Raw genomic sequence first — 20,489 nt, 5'->3', positions numbered from 1 at the left:
ATCTGATAGAGAAGGGATACATTAGACCTAGTGTATCGCCGTGGGGAGCACCAGTTCTTTTCGTGAAGAAGAAAGATGGGAGTTTGAGGTTGTGCATAGATTACAGAGAGCTGAACCGTGTGACAGTGAAGAATAAGTATCCTTTGCCAAGGATAGATGACCTGTTTGATCAGTTGAGTGGTGCATCAGTCTTTTCCAAGATTGATTTGAGGTCGGGATACCATCAAGTGAAGATTTGAGAGATGGACATACCAAAGACAGCTTTCACGTCAAGGTATGGGCATTATGAGTACGTGGTGATGCCGTTTGGGTTATCTAATGCACCGGCTGTGTTTATGGATTTGATGAACAGAATCTTCAGACAGTTTTTGGACAAGTTCGTGGTGGTGTTTATCGATGACATCTTAGTCTACTCTAAGACTAAGGAGGAGCATGAGGAGCATCTTAGGATTATGCTGCAGACTCTGAGGGAGCATGAGTTATATGCTAAGCTGTCCAAGTGTGAGTTCTGGTTAGAGAAAGTTGCTTTTCTGGGGCATGTGATCTCTAAGGAGGGAGTAGCTGTGGATCCGGCGAAGATTGAGGCAGTGACAAAGTGGGAAGCACCAAAGAATGTTGCTGAGACCAGGAGTTTCTTGGGTTTAGCTGGATACTACAGACGGTTCGTGAAAGATTTCTCCAAGATAGCTAGACCTATGACAGCTTTGATGAGGAAAGAGAACAGGTTTCGTTGGGATGAGAGTTGTGAGAAGGCGTTCCAAACATTAAAGGAGCATTTGACCACAGCTCCTATCTTAGCTTTGCCTGAAGGGATCGAGAACTTTGAGATTTATACAGATGCCTCAAAGAATGGGTTGGGATGTGTGTTGATGCAGAACGGTAAGGTGATTGCCTATGCTTCTAGGCAATTGAAGCCGTATGAGGAGAATTATCCTACACATGATCTAGAGTTGGGTGCAGTGGTGTTTGCTCTCAAGATTTGGAGACATTACCTTTATGGGGCGACCTTTAAGGTATTTTCAGATCACAAGAGTCTCAAGTACATCTTCACTCAAAAGGAGTTGAACATGAGACAGAGGAGGTGGATGGAGCTGATTGGCGATTATGACATGGATATTATCTACCATGAAAGGAAAGCCAATGTTGTTCAGATGCTTTGAGTAGGAAGAGTGTACATTCCTTGTGTACAGCTCTATCTTTGAAGAGGTTGAGAGATGAGGTGGGGAAGTTTGGTATACATATGATGCAGAGAGGAGAGGCTGTGGGAGATTTGAGAGTACAACCTGATCTTTATGAGGATATTCGTGGTAAACAGGCTTTGGATCCTAAGATGGTTGAGTGGAGAGCTGGAGTAGAGAAAGGGACAGTGTCTCGATTCTCCATTCATAAAGATGGTAGTTTGAGGTTCGATGGTAGGTGGTGTGTCCCTAATGATGAGGAGCTGAAAAGGACAATCATGACAGAGGCACATTGTACACCATATTCAGTACATCCAGGTGGTGACAAGCTATACAAGGATTTGAAGAACACGTTTTGGTGGCCTGGGATGAAGAAAGAAACAGCAGAGTTTGTGGCCCGTTGTTTGACATGCCAGAGAGTTAAAGGGGAACAGCGACGACCACAAGGTAAGATTCAGTCTTTAGAGGTACCTGAGTGGAAGTTGGAATCCATATCTATGGATTTTATCGTGGGTTTGCCAAAGAGTCAACATGGTAACAACATGATATGGGTAATAGTGGATCGACTGACCAAGTTAGCTCACTTTGTGCCAATGAAAGATACATGGACTAAAGCACAATTAGCTATGGCCTACAGGAAGAATGTGCTTAAGTTACATGGAGTCCCTAAGGACATAGTGTCTGACAGAGATGCAAAATTTATCTCAAGGTTTTGGAAAGAATTGCAGGAATCTTTGGGAACAACTTTGAAGATGAGTACATCTTTTCATCCTGCGACAGACGGTCAGACTGAGAGAACAATCAAAACTCTTGATGATATGTTACGGGCTTGTGTGATGGACTTTGGTGGTAGCTGGGAACAGAGGTTGGATTTGATAGAGTTTTCTTACAACAACAGCTATCACACTAGTATTGGCATGGCACTGTTTGAGGCTTTATATGGGAGGAGATGCAGGAGTCCGATTTGTTGGGACGACATCTTGAAGCAAAGGGTTCTAGGACCGGAGATGGTACATGAGATGGTTGAATGGATAAAGATGATCGGGAACGGATGAGAGCAAATCGGATAGGCAAAAGAGTTATGCAGATCTACATCGCCGGGATATAGAGTTTCAGGTTGGGGACAAGGTTCTTCTGAAAGTGTCTCCTATACGTGGGGTTATGAGATTTGGAAAGAAAGGCAAGCTGAGTCAGAAGTTCATCGGATCTTATGAGATCTTAGAGCGAGTTGGGGAGGTTGTTTATCGTCTGGCTTTACCGGCTGCGTTAGAGAGAGTGCATAATGTGTTTCATGTGTCCCAGCTGCGGAAGTATGTGAGTGACCCATCACATGTGTTAGAGGCAGAGAGCTTAGAGATAGATGAGTCTTTATCATATCTTGAGGTACCTAAGCAGATTCTTGATCGGAAGGTTAGGAAGACTAGGAGTGGTGAGACAGTTTTGCTTAAGATCCTTTGGTCTAACCACGAGACTGAGGAAGCTACATGGGAGGCAGAGGATGCCATGAGAGAGCGCTACCCTTTCCTTTTTGATCAGGTATGTATGGTTACGGGGACGTAACCTTGTTTCTTTTAGGGGGGTAGGAGATGATCGCAAAGAGTTCTTATGAGTTTTATACCCTTTTTATGTTGTGTCGGCATGGTTATTGTCGTTGAGTCGGGTTGTGTTTGGGTTGGCAACATGTTTTACGTTGAGTTTTGTTTTGGTTGTTGAGTCGGGAATGCGTAGTGTGTGTCTTTGTTTTGTTGTGATTTGAACTTCGGGGACGAAGTTCTTTTTAAGGAGGGAAGACTGTAAGACTACTTATTTATGAGTCTTGGGGTACTCTATCGAGTAGGCCTTACTCTGTCGAGTAAGGGCGTGTTGCGAATTAAAATAGTTTTTGACCTGTTGGGTACTCGATCGAGTAAGGGGGCACTCGATCGAGTACCTTAGCTACTCGATCAAGTAGCCGGTTTACGGGGGCTGTTTTCTCGGGTTTTGTTAATAATGCGACTAGAGTATATAATACTTCCGTCATTGCTCTTAAATCACTTTTCAAAACCTAATCACTGTGAGAAGAGAAAGCAAACTACGTCATTAGCTTTAATCACATTGTTGGCAAATCCCGGAGCTTGGAAGGTCGGATTTCACTTTCCTTTATACCGTAGTGATCCTTGCGTCGAGGGTAAGACCTATATACCATTTTTATGATGTTTCTTTAAAGTTGGTTATGTTGGAGCTTGTGTCCTCCACAAATTAGTGTGATAACATTTGTAAATCTCTTACAGGTTCACAAGGGTATACTTCGTATATTTAATCAGTTGATTAACGTTTACCTAATAACGGTTGGCTTGCTAGAAAGTTTGACGTTATTATCATAAAGATGGCGGTGATCAACTGGTCCCTAAAGGTCACACCTATAGGACGTGCTTGAGAAATGTGGTTATAGAAATATAATTACATTGATGCCCAAAATGACTAAAAAGTTAGTCAATGTGTTGATGAGATAATTATTTAATAAAATTAAATAATATTAAGTTGAGACGAATTAACTGTCAATTCGTAAATTAAATATAATAAGTTATATTGAATTAAATATATATAATGTTAGCTTGGACGAATTAATCTGTTAATTAATAATTAAATATAATCAGTTGTATTTAATATCAACAAGCTGAATGTGTCATAGTGATAATAGTGAGGGTACACATACCAAGAGGTCATGTGTTCGATCCTCACTAGATGACAATTCAACACATATTTTATATTTTTGGAAAGACCAAAATAAGGAGAATCTTAGTCCTTATTTCGGTCAGCTTGGCCGAATATTAGGAGATTTTTATCTTTCCTAATTGACTCCAAGTTTCGGTCTGTATAAAAAGAAAGGTAGAGAATTATTTCTACCCTAATGCTTTTTCTTGACCTAGCCTCCTCTTTCTCATCACAAGAACACAAAGACAATTAAATTTTACAGAAAATTTTAGATTGATTTCTAGCATAATCAAAGGGCATATCTCAGATCGTCTTGGGTGCGACAAATAGGCGAATATCAATTTTGATATTTTTCTTAGGCCATATTTGCTAGGACCAAAGGTTATTTCTGAATCCTTTACTTTTGTTTATGTATTTTATTTTATGACCATAGATCATCTTTATTAAATCGTTATAATCCTTCTAGTTTAAGGGATGTATACAGATTTATTTCCCACAAGTGGTATCAGAGCTTTAGGCTACGATTTTAATTTTGATGATTTTCATAAAATTTGTATATGAACAATAGGTTTTTCGGAAAAAAATTAGGGTTTCGGATTTTTTTGTGGTTCGAAATTTTTTCTGCCGTTTTTTTTCTTTCAGTTTGATGATATTTTTCCATTCTATTTTTCATATTATAGTTTATAATCAGTTAAAATTATCATATGAAGAATTGGTAGTTTTTGATTTAATGCAGATTAAGTTAAAATTAAATGGAATCGTCATGTTTATGATAAATAGATTGTTTTTGTTATATAGTTTTTGGCATATAAATTGATCATGTTTATTATTTCATCTGCTAATCATGTTCTAATAGCAAAGGTAAACAATTTAGTCATCAAATCTTGTTTTAGGGCATATTGCCGCAAAAAGAAAAAAAAATAGGAGGCCGTTTTTTTTTAGGGTTTACCGAGAAAAAAAAAACTTTATTTTAATTTTGTTTTTTGGTAAACCGAGAAAAGAAAAAAAAAATAGGAATGTTTTTTTTATTTGCCTTTTTGCCGAAAAAGAAAGAGAAAAAAAAAATTTATGGAAAGTTTTTCCTTGTTTTTCCTATTTACCGAATTAAAATAGGAAAGGGGTCTTTTTTTTAAATTCAAATAGTGATAAATATAAATAAAAAAAAATTGTTTTTTTCCAAATTAACCAATTTAAAAAAAAAATTGTATTTTGTTTTTTTATTTTGGCCAACTAGTTATTGTGAATCGGTTCACAATTTAATGATACCGAGTTATTTTAAAGCAGTTTAAAATTTTGACGGATAGAATTCATATTACAAGTTTAATATGGATTAAGTATGAAATTAATGTGATTAAATTGCGGAATTGTCACTTAATTTAATTTTAATAGGTGGTTTGGATAAATTAATCAACATAATTAATGTATTGTATTATGTATGTTTAATTTATTTTAGTTGATGCTTTTAATTTTGTTGAATGAATCGAATGAATGAATTTTATTTACGTATTTAATTTTTGCAATCGGTTGTAATTTGTAATACATAGTGTGGCCTTAGTCAAATTATGTTTTCGTAATGAAGGAAACATGATTTCTTATGTAATTATGATCGAGTCCATTTCGTTTCACAAATTAAGCATATGTGGTCGTTGCTCAATGGTCGATACAAAACACAATTTATACTTCACAAACAACTCTACAATTAGTAAAGAGGCAAGTAAAGGTCGGATCCCAAGGGACGGGAGTTGAAATGAGATTTCTATTGTAACTAGTGGTGTCTAAGGGGTGTCACAAATTGGGTTGATGTAGAAGGTTACTAAACTAAAATAACAATGAAAATAAACAAGCAAGATGAATTAAAGGGGTGTAAACAATTGATTAAAGGCACTAGGGTGTCATGGGATCATAGGGGAATCATGGGATATGATCATACAAACATGTTCTCAAATTATAAGCAAGCAATTATTGTTATGATGGATTGAGTTGGGTTATATCTTACAATCCTAGGAAAGTTTGGGTCCCGGAGCCGAATCGATTAGATTGTACAACACCTACAAGTCGACTTAATCTTTCCTACTCAACACATGCATGGTCTAACAAGACTCGAGTTGGGTTATGTCTTACAAGTCAAGTTGAAAGGATAGAGGATGATAGTAAATGCAAGGATTCATAGGCTTAGCATTTCATCAAATATAACATGTGCATGTATTAAGATCAAAACAAGCAAGCAAATAAGATATGAAAGCATATTAATTTAAGCATGAATCATTCCCCATGTTGGTTTCCCCTAATCACCCATTAAACCCTAGCTAAGAGACTACTCACTCATTATCATATTGATCATGCTAGAAAGGTTGTCAATCATACTAACATAATGAAACATGATGAATAAATGAAAGTAATTAGCAATAATTAAAAAGGGATTAAGAGATTATACCTACTAATGATTCCAATAATAAAGCAAGAATAATAGAAGTACTTGAATCCTAGATTGAGAGGTTGTCAATCTCCCAATAATAACCCAAATAATCTTCAATTACCCAAAATAAAGTAAGAACAAGAGAGAGATTAAAGAACTAAAACTTGGATTAAAACTTGATTAATATTTGATTACAATATTGAAGAGAGATTTGATTGATATTAACTACTCTAATTATTGATAAGAAGAACATGCTCCTCTAATTAGACTAATGGGGTATTTATAGTGAAAATTAGGGAGGATGCATTAGGGTTAACTAAGGGCTAAACTAGTAATTACACTTTTAAGTTGAGCAAGGAGACTCCGGTATTCTCCGAGAGAAGGGCTTCTCTTATCGTGGCTTGAAGAATGAAAACGTGCTGTACTGAAATCCGTGCGGATGGGAGTCGGGACGGCCGGATCTGGGCTGGAGAATCCGAGCGGTTCCTTGGACAAGACGCTCGGATTGGCGAGGGGGAATCCGAGCGGATTCCTTTGAGGGACGCTCGGATTGGGTTTGGGCGGACGGACGGATTGTGTACAATCCGTTCGGATTGTCTGGCAGCATCTTTTCTTCTTCTTTTCTTCCCTTTTCTTCATGAATTCCTTGGGGATTTCCTTGGGGACTCAAGGATCCTTTTCTCAACATTGCTCTTCTACTATGCTATGTACAAAGGCCTTCTAGTCTTGTCTCTCCTTGATGCTTGGTCATTGAATATGATCAATTTAGCCTTGTTTTGCCATGAAAATGCAAGATTCTTACTCCTTTCCTACCAAGGGATCAAAATCTCAAAGAATATGCAAAACAAAGAACTAAAGATAAGAAATGACCCAAATAGGCACTAAAAAGCATGGAAACAATGGTAATTCGGGGGCTAAATATGCGCCAATTATGGTCACATCAAATATCCCCTCGAATCAACCTTTGCTCGTCCCGAGTAAAGAGGTGACAAAGACTAGGACCAATACTAACCTAACCTAATAATAATAGCCGATATGAGACAATTAGCGGGTCTCACTCCGCCCCTTCAACTCACAACAAGACAACCATGAGGTAGGATGCCTTCTTGCAAGGCAAGGTGGGTCTTGCCAAAATGGCGACACATCCAAACATTAAAGCACATGAAATCACATAATGGATTCATCTACAAAAAGAATAGCCACTTTCCTCATCTAAGTGGCGGAAATTATCTACAAGGGAAGCAATGCAAGGGTACACAATCCTTCATAGATGCAACTTGTTCAAACTACTAAGCCTAGAAGGATACCAATAAATCACCTCCAAAATGTGTCAAGCTAGGGTACCTTTGTCCTCAATCGTTAAATGCTTTTGTCAAGAGTAGACTCCCTATGGTGTTAGAAACACTGGAGGATCGCGGAATTCCCCCTCTTGCCTAGACAAGAAGAAGGGTCGTCCCCTCTCTACCATGCACAAAAATGGATACGATGGATAAAGGGATCGATAGATATTTGAGTTTCACTTTGGGAGTTTGCTTTTATTTTTGTTTTCCCCCCCAATTTCATTGGCATTTGACATTTGAGAACACTTTCTTTGCCATTTCTTTTGATTTTTGGCATTTCAATACTTGACAACTTTTTGAATTTCTTTTTTGAACATTTTCAAAGTCACCCCAATTAGTAACGAGGGTGCCTTGTATTTGAAGCTTTAGGAGTTTATTTTGCTCCTCTTTTCTTTTGATGCATTTTTGCAAACTTTCTTTCATTTTTCATTTCATTGAACTCAAATTGATTTCTTTTTGTTTTGTGCCCATTCCCTTTGATGACAAAAATGTGGTAGAACATGGATGAATGATAGAAGTATGCATGGTTTCAAGGGTCACCTTGGAATAAACGGTAGCCAAGGAGTTATCACACCACAAGGTACTCTTGACTAGGCCTTAAACCATGGGTCAAAGGATACTAGCATGACACATCCTAGGGTGTTTTACAAGCATTCTAACAAGCAAAGTCTTAAGAATAAAAAGCATCTACTAGGGCCTATATACACTTGTCAAGCTTCCCAAATAGACGGTTTCGCAAAATTTTTTCTAAACATGCAACTACATGCCATGATGCAACTAACATATAAACATCCTAATGCAAATGATTCTACCAACTAATATGACATATAAACTAAATGCAAGTCCTAAGTTCACATTGTTTTTACCGCATCAATCAAAATAAAGCCACATAGTCATTAACATAAAGAGGAAAAAGGAGATTGGAAAGATCATACCATGCGGTCTTCAATATCCTCATGTCTCGGATGTGGCGTAGTCAATCAAAGTGAACAAGGATAAAACAAACACAATATATACAAGACAATATATACAAAGGAAATGAACTTGTTTTTGGATTTTTCAAATTTTCAAATTTTTATGGTTTTTTTTTTGAAATTTTTCAATTTTTATGTTTTTTGAATAAAAGTTAAGTGTTAGAATTCCCATCCCCACACTAATATGGGCATTGTCCTCAATGGCCAAAATGATGGAAATTATGCAAAGATGATGCATGATTTCTATACTAAATGCAATTCTACACTAAGCTATACTACATGATGCATGGTTTTTGTTATGACGGAGAGGATAATTTAGATTACCTCCCGTTGTGTATGCATTAGCTTCCCCAAACCAAATAAGACACTATTGCTAATGTCAAAGCATGGGGGAGTTCATGCACACACTATGCTATGCATGAAACTAGATTGTCATTTTGGATTTTCAAAAATGGGAACAATAAAGAACACCTCAATGGAACCGAGGTGTGAGTCCTTTGATGTTGCTAGGACTAAACCAACAATGATCAAAATGAAATAGAATACAAAGAGATATAGACAAACCATGAGAGTGTAGGAGTCTCCAAGGCTAGTCTTCCATCATGCTATTATCATCACCACTTCCCTCATGAGAAGCGGTCACATTGCCACTTTCCTTGGCACTTTCTTCATCACTTTCTCCATCATCTTGCTCATCATTATCTTCACCATCTCTTTCTTCATCTCCACTTGCTTCTTCCTCAATATTATCATCAATTTCTTCACCATTTCCAACAACCTCATTGTCTTCCACCACGTCCCTAGATGCACCCGGAAATAAGGCTTCTCTATCCGCCCAACTAGGCAAAGGACAAGATGGATCAAGGAGTCCTTGCCTAGCTAGATGTAGGAGGGGAGGATATTGAGCCAAATATGCATTCTTCCGATCTTCATAAGCTTGCTTGTGCATGGCTTGCATAAGAAGAGTGACATAGTCTTTTCCAATTTCAACTCTTTGCGGTTTGAACTCTTCATACACAAAGGGGTAAGGTGGTATAACAATGGAAGAGGAGGGAGTTTCATGATCACCCTTTTGTTGTTGAATGATGTACTCGGCTTCTTCGGATAAGGGAAGTAAATAGTTGGTCCGGTGGACACTAAGACGGCAAATCTTTGCGGGTAAAGTGAATGATCGAGCCTCACTAGTAAGCCACCCATACTTGGTATCAAGGGGATTGTGAGCAACCCACTTAAACTTGTTAATCAAGATGGACATATCAATAAGATGGCCACCATCCTTAGCCTTGTACTTGCTATCCTTATTGAAATTAGGATCAAAGTGCTTGGCTAGGACCGTGACAAGGCCGCCATTAACAATAACGGTTTGACCCTTCTTCCCACTATCTACATGGAGCCATCTATCAACCAATAGCCTCAAAGAATTGTAAGGCTTGGTGTGAATTCTTCCAATATTCAAAGTTGATTCAAGGAGGATAAAATCGAGTCCCGTGAAATGATTGGTGTCTTTCCTAGCAATTATGGTATTTCCCACAACTTTGTGCCATATTCTTATGCCCGGATGATGGACCAAAAGAGCACGACAAGCATGAAAATCTTCAAATTTCTTCCCGGAGATTGCCTCCCAAAGAGGCTCGGGATCATACTTCCCATATTGCTTATAAAATTTATGTTCATCGCTAAGACCCAAAATTTCACCCAATTCCGGAAAGGTAATGCGTCTACTAGTGTTAGCTAGACGAAACTCAATATTTTCCCTATTCTCAACTTTTGTCACTTTTAAAGAACTTAAGAATTCCAAGACAAGGGAGGGGTATGTTACTTCCTTCATTTCAAACAATTTCTTTAAACCCATGGCATTGAAAAAGACTCTTGTTTGTTCAAGAACACCCAACTTCTCTAAGGCATCTTGACATATGAATTTGGTGGATTGGATTTGTTTCATAGAAAACTTGACAAATGTATTTCTATGGGTATCGGAAATGAATGTTACCTCCGGAAAATGCAAGAGTTGATCGATTACCGGAGTAGAAGGTGATGCTTCCATAGGAATTTGTTGTTGTTGTTGCACTACCAAGTTTGGTGTTGATACCACCATTGCCAAAGCTTTCTTTGCTTGTAGAGCTTTTTGCCTTTGAGAGAGAGCCTTTGCTTTTGGTGCCTTTGTTGCCTTTGTTCTTGCCATTTGATGAACTAACCAAGAAAAGAATCAAAAATCTTCAATTTGTAGAATGCCCAAATCGATTTGAAGGTGAAAGGCTTTGCCTTTATAAAAACAAAAATCGATTCAAAGGTTGAAGAATTTGTTCTTGGTTTTGATTGTTAATGAAGATGGAGTGATTGATTTGTTGTTTGAAAGATGGTTTGATTTGATTTTGGTGGGTTTTGTTGAGGGTTTTTGTTTTTGAGATGGAGAGGATGAGGGTTTTGATGTTATGGGTAGTGTTTATGAATGAATGAATGAATGAGTGAAGGTGGGGTGGGTATTTAAAGAACTCGACAATTTTAGGACGCAGGGACAATCCGTGCGGATTTGGGCGCAATCCGTGCGGATTCTACAGCTTCAAAATTTTCAAAATCCCGCCTAGAGACGGGCGGATTCTGGGGAATCCGCTCGGATTCTTCTGAGATGGGACGGGCGGATTTCGTGCAGGACGGACGGATTTCAGTCCAGAGATTTTTCCTTGTTTTTTTCTTCAGTTGCAAGACGGGCGTCTTCTTCAAAAGACGGACGGATTCTGTGAGACGGGCGTCTTTCCAGAAATCCGCTCGGATTCTTTGACAGTCAAGAAATTTGCAATTTCAACACAGCCCAAGACGGGCGTCTTCTTAGCAGGACGCTCGGATTTGCTTTGCGACGGGCGATTCTCGGGAATCCGCTCGGATTGGTCCTTGTGTACACGGATTGATTCCCATCCGTGCACCAACGCATTCCCTTATCATTCTTTCTTTCTTTCTTTCAAATCTTGTGTTCTTCATTGTGGGGGCACTACTAAGGCATGAATAGCCTAGGCAATTGCCATCCCCACACTAAGGTAAAGCACTACACATTAATTAAAATTATTAGTCCCTCCCTCACTTCTCTCTTACATGACAATTATTTTGATCAAAGTAAAAATAAATCCAAAAATGACAAAAATGCAATACAAAAATTGAAATGTAAGTTAGGGAGTTAGAAATATTTACAAGTGGTGGTTTAGGGAGGACTCCACCAAACTCTCATTCTTGATGAGATGTCATGAGGGCATGTTCAAGGTGTTGTTGATGTTGCTCAACACCTTGAAGAAGTAATCAAAAGCTTGTTCATTGTTATGGTAGAGGTCCTCAATAGACCGTGGCCCTTGTTGTTGATCATGATCGATGGCATGCCCAGTGTAGGGATTAAAGATCCCTTCAAATTCGTCGTCCCAAAGACCACAAACTTCATTGAGTTGATCATTGAAAATCTCTTGCTTAGATGGAGACAACTCTCCCAATTTCTTCTCTTGGCCAATGAGGCCATCATCTTCTTCCTTGGTTGATTTTGATGAGCTTTGCAAGCTCTCCTTGTCACAATTCACTTGCTCTTTGAATGGAGCATCTTCAACTTTCTTCCTCCATTGGAGTTCCGATTTCTTCCTTTCATCTTTCCTATTATAATGATCAATCATGAAACATGGCTCATGCAAACGAGGAGCTCTCATGGTCTTGTCAAGATTAAAAGTTATGCTTTCATCTCCCACTTCTAGAGTGAGCTCTCCATGTTTCACATCAATCACCGCACCCGCGGTGTGTAGGAAAGGTCTTCCTAAGATGATTGGAATGTTGGAATCTTCCTCCATATCAACAATGACAAAGTCCACCGGGATGAAAAACTTCCCAATTCGCACGGGGACATCTTCCCATATCCCTAATGGTGTCTTCGTCGATCTATCGGCCATTTGAAGAGTGATATTGGTGCATTTAAGCTCTCCCATTCCCAACCTTTTACTTACCGAGTACGGCATGACACTCACACTAGCCCCTAGATCACATAAGGCTTTGTTGATCGTTGTGTCGCCAATGGTACACGGTATTGAGAAGCTTCCCGGATCCTTTAACTTTGGAGGTGAACTCCCTTGAAGTATTGCACTACTCACCTTAGTGAAGGCGATAGTCTCAAATTTCCAGATCGACTTCTTCTTTGTGAGGATATCTTTCATGTACTTTGCATAGGCCGGAACGTGATTGATTAATTCCGTGAAAGGAATTGAGACTTCTAAGTTCTTCACAATCTCCATGAACTTCCCAAGTTGATCATCAAATTTGGGCTTGGCTTGACGACTTGGAAAAGGAAGTCTAATCACAATGGGCTCCTTCTCTTTTGCTTTGTCTTCATTTTTCTTTGAACTTTCTTCCTTTGATGATTCCCCTTCTTTGGGACCTTGCACCACAACTTCATTCTCACTAGCTCTCACAACTTCATCCTCAACTTGCTTCTTCGGTGCTTCATATCTTGTACCACTTCTCAAGTGAATGGCACTAACCGTTTCATGTCTAGGGGGATTACTTTGAGGTGGTAATTGCCCCTTTTGTCTTTGTGAGCTTGAAGATGCTAGTTGAGTCAATTGTGTTTCCAATATCTTGGTGTGAGCTAGAATGTTGTTGATGGTGGTGTCTTTTGCTTGGCTATCTTTTTGCATTTGGGTGAAAAATTCTTGTTGATTCTTTTGCATTTGGAGGACCGCTTTTTGGACATCAAAACCTTGGTCATTTTGGTGATTGTATGGATTTTGATTTTGGTAACCTTGGTTTTGATTGTAAAAGGGTCTTTGATTTTGATTTCTCATGGGTGGTGGAGTGTATGTTGTTTGAGGGTTTTGAACATTTTGGCTTTTGTATGAGAGATTTGGATGGAACTTGGTGTTTTCATTGTAAAAGTTGGAATAAGGGGTACCACTTTTGTAAGCTTGGAAAGCATTAACTTGTTCGGTTGTTCCCCTACATTCACTTGAGTCATGACCCAAGGTTCCACAATTCTCACATATCCCGCTTGGGATTGATGAGGATGCCGTCATGGCATTGACATGATGCTTTGATGATTTTGAGTTTTCCTCAAGTCTAGCCATAGCTTGTTCAAACTTCAAATTGATTGTGTCAATGTGAGCACTAAGTTGAGCACCCAATTGAGTAACGGTGTCCACTTCATACTTTCCTCCTCTAGTAGCCTTGCGAGGCCTACTATATTGTGAATTATGGACCGCCATTTCCTCAATCTTGTTCCATGTTTGATTGTCATCAACTTCGGTGAACATTCCATTTGATCCCATATTGAGAATGTTCCTTGAATCTTCATATAAACCATTCCAAAATTGTTGCACTAAAAACCATTCGCTAAGTCCATGGTGAGGACATGAGCGACAAATACCTTTGAACCGCTCCCAAGCTTCATACAAAGATTCTTCATCCCTTTGCTTAAAACCCGTAATTTGAGCTCTTAGCATATTGGTCTTTTCCGGCGGGTAGAATTTTTTGTAGAAAGCTAGAGCTAGCTTCTTCCAAGAATCTATTCCAAGGGTGGCCTTATCAAGGCCCTTCAACCATTGCTTTGCGGTGCCGATTAACGAAAAAGGAAATAAGACCCATCTTATTTGGTCTTGAGTCACGCCTGTTTGAGAGATAGCTTCACAATAATCGCAAAAGGTTTCCATATGAGAATGAGGGTCCTCACTAGGCATTCCCCCGAATTGGCTCCTCTCAACTAGTTGGATGAAGGCGGACTTGGCAATAAAGTTTCCGGTAAGATGTTGTGGTGTAGGAGTACCATTTGGTAGATCCTCCTCGGTGGGTATAGAGTGTGACGAGAATTTAGGCATTGTAGGTGGATTTTGTGTGGTATTGTTTAATGGATTTTCTTCTCCTTCTATTGCGAAAGGATTGACAAACTCACTAGTGGGTTGAACAACTTCACCAACACCTCCCAAATTCCTCCTAACAAGTCTCCTATTATTCGTCAAGGTTCTTTCGATTTCACGGTCAAAAGGTAACAAATCTCTTTGTAACCTTCTAGACATGCAAAATATCAAACAACTCGAAAACAATTAGAACAAACCTTGAGGAGTTTTACTTCCCCAAGGTGAAAAAGACACAACTAAAAACAATAAAAGAAATCTTAAATCAACTAAACACCGTCCCCGGCAACGGCGCCATTTTTGATCGAGTCCATTTCGTTTCACAAATTAAGCATATGTGGTCGTTGGTCAATGGTCGATACAAAACACAATTTATACTTCACAAACAACTCTACAATTAGTAAAGAGGCAAGTAAAGGTCGGATCCCAAGGGACGGGAGTTGAAATGAGATTTCTATTGTAACTAGTGGTGTCTAAGGGGTGTCACAAATTGGGTTGATGTAGAAGGTTACTAAACTAAAATAACAATGAAAATAAACAAGCAAGATGAATTAAAGGGGTGTAAACAATTGATTAAAGGCACTAGGGTGTCATGGGATCATAGGGGAATCATGGGATATGATCATACAAACATGTTCTCAATTTATAAGCAAGCAATTATTGTTATGATGGATTGAGTTGGGTTATATCTTACAATCCTAGGAAAGTTTGGGTCCCGGAGCCGAATCGATTAGATTGTACAACACCTACAAGTCGACTTAATCTTTCCTACTCAACACATGCATGGTCTAACAAGACTCGAGTTGGGTTATGTCTTACAAGTCAAGTTGAAAGGATAGAGGATGATAGTAAATGCAAGGATTCATAGGCTTAGCATTTCATCAAATATAACATGTGCATGTATTAAGATCAAAACAAGCAAGCAAATAAGATATGAAAGCATATTAATTTAGGCATGAATCATTCCCCATGTTGGTTTCCCCCTAATCACCCATTAAACCCTAGCTAAGAGACTACTCACTCATTATCATATTGATCATGCTAGAAAGGTTGTCAATCATACTAACATAATGAAACATGATGAATAAATGAAAGTAATTAGCAATAATTAAAAAGGGATTAAGAGATTATACCTACTAATGATTCCAATAATAAAGCAAGAATAATAGAAGTACTTGAATCCTAGATTGAGAGGTTGTCAATCTCCCAATAATAACCCAAATAATCTTCAATTACCCAAAATAAAGTAAGAACAAGAGAGAGATTAAAGAACTAAAACTTGGATTAAAACTTGATTAATATTTGATTACAATATTGAAGAGAGATTTGATTGATATTAACTACTCTAATTATTGATAAGAAGAACATGCTCCTCTAATTAGACTAATGGGGTATTTATAGTGAAAATTAGGGAGGATGCATTAGGGTTAACTAAGGGCTAAACTAGTAATTACACTTTTTAAGTTGAGCAAGGAGACTCCGGTATTCTCCGAGAGAAGGGCTTCTCTTATCGTGGCTTGAAGAATGAAAACGTGCTGTACTGAAATCCGTGCGGATGGGAGTCGGGACGGCCGGATCTGGGCTGGAGAATCCGAGCGGATCCTTGGACAAGACGCTCGGATTGGCGAGGGGGAATCCGAGCGGATTCCTTTGAGGGACGCTCGGATTGGGTTTGGGCGGACGGACGGATTGTGTACAATCCGTTCGGATTGTCTGGCAGCATCTTTTCTTCCCTTTTCTTCATGAATTCCTTGGGGATTTCCTTGGGGACTCAAGGATCCTTTTCTCAACATTGCTCTTCTACTATGCTATGTACAAAGGCCTTCTAGTCTTGTCTCTCCTTGATGCTTGGTCATTGAATATGATCAATTTAGCCTTGTTTTGCCATGAAAATGCAAGATTCTTACTCCTTTCCTACCAAGGGATCAAAATCTCAAAGAATATGCAAAACAAAGAACTAAAGATAAGAAATGACCCAAATAGGCACTAAAAAGCATGGAAACAATGGTAATTCGGGGGGGCTAAATATGCGCCAATTATGGTCACATCAAATTATGAGATCTCGAATCTCCTTTATTTTAGTTTTGGGTTTTTGAAATTAGAATGTAATTAATAGGTCAATTATGTAATTTTATTTATTGTAATTTCAAAGAAGACTAAAGATGAAGATTCAAGCTCACTCCCGCTACATGGATCAAGATGGAACATCAAGACAAGCTTCTCGGGTCCAAGGATGGATTCCAAACTTGTATTTATTGTTCATTTTGATAGGATAGGCCACACTAGGACTTTTACTGTATTTTTTTTTACGTTTTCATTTTATTGCTTTTCATTAACATGTTAGTAATTGCATCATATTCCGCCTAAAACCAAACCACCTACTACTAATATGCATGAAAATTGACTCATATAGGTTGTATGTTAGTTTTCATGGACATGCAGATGTCACTGTCTTTAAGCCATCACCTTAGTTTAAATCATTCACGCGTGCTAGATTATAGTTCACTTAAAATGAATTAAAAAGTTGATGGGATCTTCCTCTAAAACGGAAATTGAGATTAGTCTTTATAAGGGCAAACATCTATGAATCCCTTCTTCGTCGGTAGGCCTAATATGACCCCTTCTACGTTGGGTAAGTAGTTGTGTTGACTTAGTTTACCTCAACATTGTAGTCCGAAGAGTTTCTCGTGATTATGATGGACTAAAGATAGTATTTACAGAAATTTATCGACCAAGAATTCTAACGGTAGAATTAGCTAACAGGTTAGCTTATCAATTTACAGAGAATTGAGTCTTGGGGTCATTTATATAATTCTTGAGGGAGGTCAATTGTATAAATGTTTTTTAGTCTTCGCGTTATGACATTAGTTCATTAGACTTAAAATAAAAACGATGCACATGCTTATTATTTTATTCTTCTTTCGCAGATGTAGAACACGCTTATTATCAATAATCTTGTTACAACAAATGGCTGGAAATAACGCAATCCCAATGCCTAGTGCCACACTAGATCGTTCGTCCCGGCTTAAAATGTTCATGGACCAAATGAATCGAGTTCACTCGATCAAGAATGATGGGTCCAATTTTGCAGACGGGAGGCGGCACTACGGAATGCTGCCACTGCGACGGTAAGCTCGGGTATTTAATCGAGCCATTGCCGGTCAACCTGTGCCCCAATGCAGAGCCAACGAGTCACTCGCTTATAGTGATTTCGTTATGGAAGCAGGTGCGATAAAGAACGTACTCATCTTTGCAATGGAAACCAATTTGCAGAGACGCTTCATTGCCCAAGGTGCAAACAAGATTTTCACCACGCTCACTAACGAGTTCTCAAAGGCACCGAGAATCGTTACATATGAGCATACCTGTCGCTTCTTTGATGCGAAACTCCAGAAGGGCCAACCGGTTTGCCCACACATTCTTCACATGATTGAGAATGTCGAGAAATCGGAGTCACGAATTGTAGAATCGGTGAGAGCATTGTCATTGACCGAATGCTTCATTCTCTTCACGATGGTTTTGCCCTTTTCAGGGCGAACTACTACATGAATGACTTGAAAAAGAGTCCTCATGAGCTACACTCCCTTCTCGTACAGACCGAGAAGGATATGAAATTGAGTGGGAGCATGAAGCAGGATGTTCTCACGATTCACAACAAGAGTAAAGGTAAGGGCAAGGCTCATGGCGACCTAGCTGTAGGTAAGCCAAAGTTTAAGAAGCCAGGAAACGGTAAGAGTGCACCTGGTGAGCCTAGTGGCTCACAGGGCAAGACAAAGAGCAAGGGCGGTGACATAGAGTGCCACCATTGTCACAAGACTGGACATTGGAGGAGGAACTGTCTCGTCTACCGTGAGGACATTAAGGCAGGCCGCGTCGTTCCTGTTGGTATGTCATCTTATATTCATATGATTGAGATTAACCATGCAAGTTTTGGAACTTGGGTACTAGATACTGGTTGTGGTTCTCATCTGTGTAATCATTTGCAGGGCCTAAAGAACATCATACCTCTCGAAAAAGGTGATGTGGACTGCGAGTCGGAATGGAGCACGAGTAGGCTTTGCCTCGAAGGGAACATATGTAATCCAACTCCCTAGTGGTTTTGAGTTATCTTTAAATAACTGTTACTATGTACCCAGTTTATCTAAGAATATTATTTCTGTTTCCATACTAGCTAAAGACGGTTTTGCATTTTCAATAAAGGATAATAGTGGTATTTTCTCTTTTAATGAAATGATTTATGGCAAAAGCGCCATGAATGGAATTTATATCTTAGATCAAACCACGGAAATATTACACATGAATAATAAGAAATTAAAGATTGGTGACAAAGATCAAACCTATCTATGGCATTGTCGAATGGGACACATAAATGAGAAACGCGTAAAGAAACTCGTCGATAATGGGACTATTCCCTCATTCGGATTTTCTGCATATGGCACGTGTGAATCATGTCTCATTAGCAAGATGACTCGAATTTCCTTCTAAGGTGTTGGAATGTGCGCTAGTGACCTTTTAGGACTCATACATGCGGACGTATGTGGACCTATGTCAATTACCGCTAGAGATGGCTATAGATATTTTATCACTTTCACGGACGATTTGAGTAGATACGGATATGTCTACTTAATGAAGCATAAAAGTGAGTCCTTTGAGAAATTCAAGGAATACCAGAATAGGGTACAGAACCAACTGGGTAGAAAGATTAAAGCACTCCATTCAGATCGTGGTGGCGAATATCTTTCAAATGAGTTTGATCAACACCTAAAAGACTGTGGAATCGTTTTGCAGTTAACTCCACCGAACACCTCAATTGAATGGTGTGTCCGAACGGAGAAATCGAACCTTACTTGATATGGTTCGATTCATGATGAGTCACACCATAGTGCCGATTCATTATGGGGTTATGCTCTTTTGTCACCGCTCTTATACTTAACAAGTCCGTCTAAAGTCACGACAAGACTCCATATGAAATGTGGAAGGGAACAAAGACCTAACTTGTCCTTTATTCGGGTTTGGGGCTGCGAGGCTTATGTCAAGTGGAGACACGAGGATAAGCTCGGCCCGCGATCGGTCAAGACATACTTTATAGGTTATCCAAAAGAAACATTTGGTCATTACTTCTATTCGCCAACCGAACATCGAGTTTTTGTTGCGGCTAGTGCGACGTTCTTAGAGAAAGAATTTCTCGAGAACAAGTCGAGTAATAGAACCTTCGAGTGTCGGAGATTCCAAACTAACAACCGAGGAACAGATGGAGGAAGCTGTACCTCCAACTGATGATACGGTTAATATTCCCGAGGAACCTAGGAGGTCGGGTAGAGACTCTCATCCTCCGATGATACATTGGTATGGTCGAGAAGAATGACTTTTTACTTCTAGAAAGTAATGAACCCGCAACCTATAAAGGTGCTATGGCCTGTTCCGACTCAAAGCTATGGCTCGAAGCCATGCAATCCGAGATGGACTCCATGTATGAGAATAACATATGGGATCTAGTTGATTTACCTAATAAGGTAAAACTTCTACAGTGCAAATGGCTTTACAAAATAAAGCATTCTGTAGACGCGCAACCAGATATCTACAAGGCACGACTTGTGGCAAAAGGTTTCACTCAAGTGCAAGGATTGCATTATGATGAGATTTTTGCACCTGTAGTCATGTTACGTTCCATTCGGATAATCTTAGCGATTGCCGCATTTCATGATTATGAGATTTGGCAAATGGATGTGAAAACCGCCTTCTTAAACGGTTATTTGGAGGAAGAGTTGTACATGGTGCAACCCGAAGCTTTCATAGATCCTAAACATCCTAAAAAAGTATGCAAGCTTAAGCGTTCCATTTATGGACTTAAGCAAGCTTCTCGGAGTTGGAATCATCGTTTCGACCAAGTGATAAAAGAGTATGGTTTCACTCGATCGGTCGAAGAACCATGCTTATATATCAAAGTCGAGTGGGAGCAAGATTGTATTCTTGATATTATATGTCGATGACATACTCTTGATTGGGAATGACATTTCTCT

At 39.0% G+C, this 20,489-nt stretch overlaps 1 non-coding gene across 1 annotated transcript; it reads left to right on the top strand.

The window, feature by feature from the left end:
• Nucleotides 1-13,954: 13,954 nt before the first annotated feature.
• On the top strand, nt 13,955-14,061 carry LOC141593529 (small nucleolar RNA R71). The gene has a single exon (XR_012521607.1). It is a non-coding gene; the product is annotated as a small nucleolar RNA R71 (small nucleolar RNA).
• The last annotated feature ends 6,428 nt before the right edge of the window (nt 14,062-20,489 follow it).

Source organism: Silene latifolia, chromosome 7 (assembly GCF_048544455.1).
Source record: "Silene latifolia isolate original U9 population chromosome 7, ASM4854445v1, whole genome shotgun sequence".
Taxonomy (NCBI): domain Eukaryota; kingdom Viridiplantae; phylum Streptophyta; class Magnoliopsida; order Caryophyllales; family Caryophyllaceae; genus Silene; species Silene latifolia.
The sequence above is the reverse complement of the archived record's forward strand: the minus strand, read 5'-3'. Positions and strand labels throughout refer to the sequence as shown.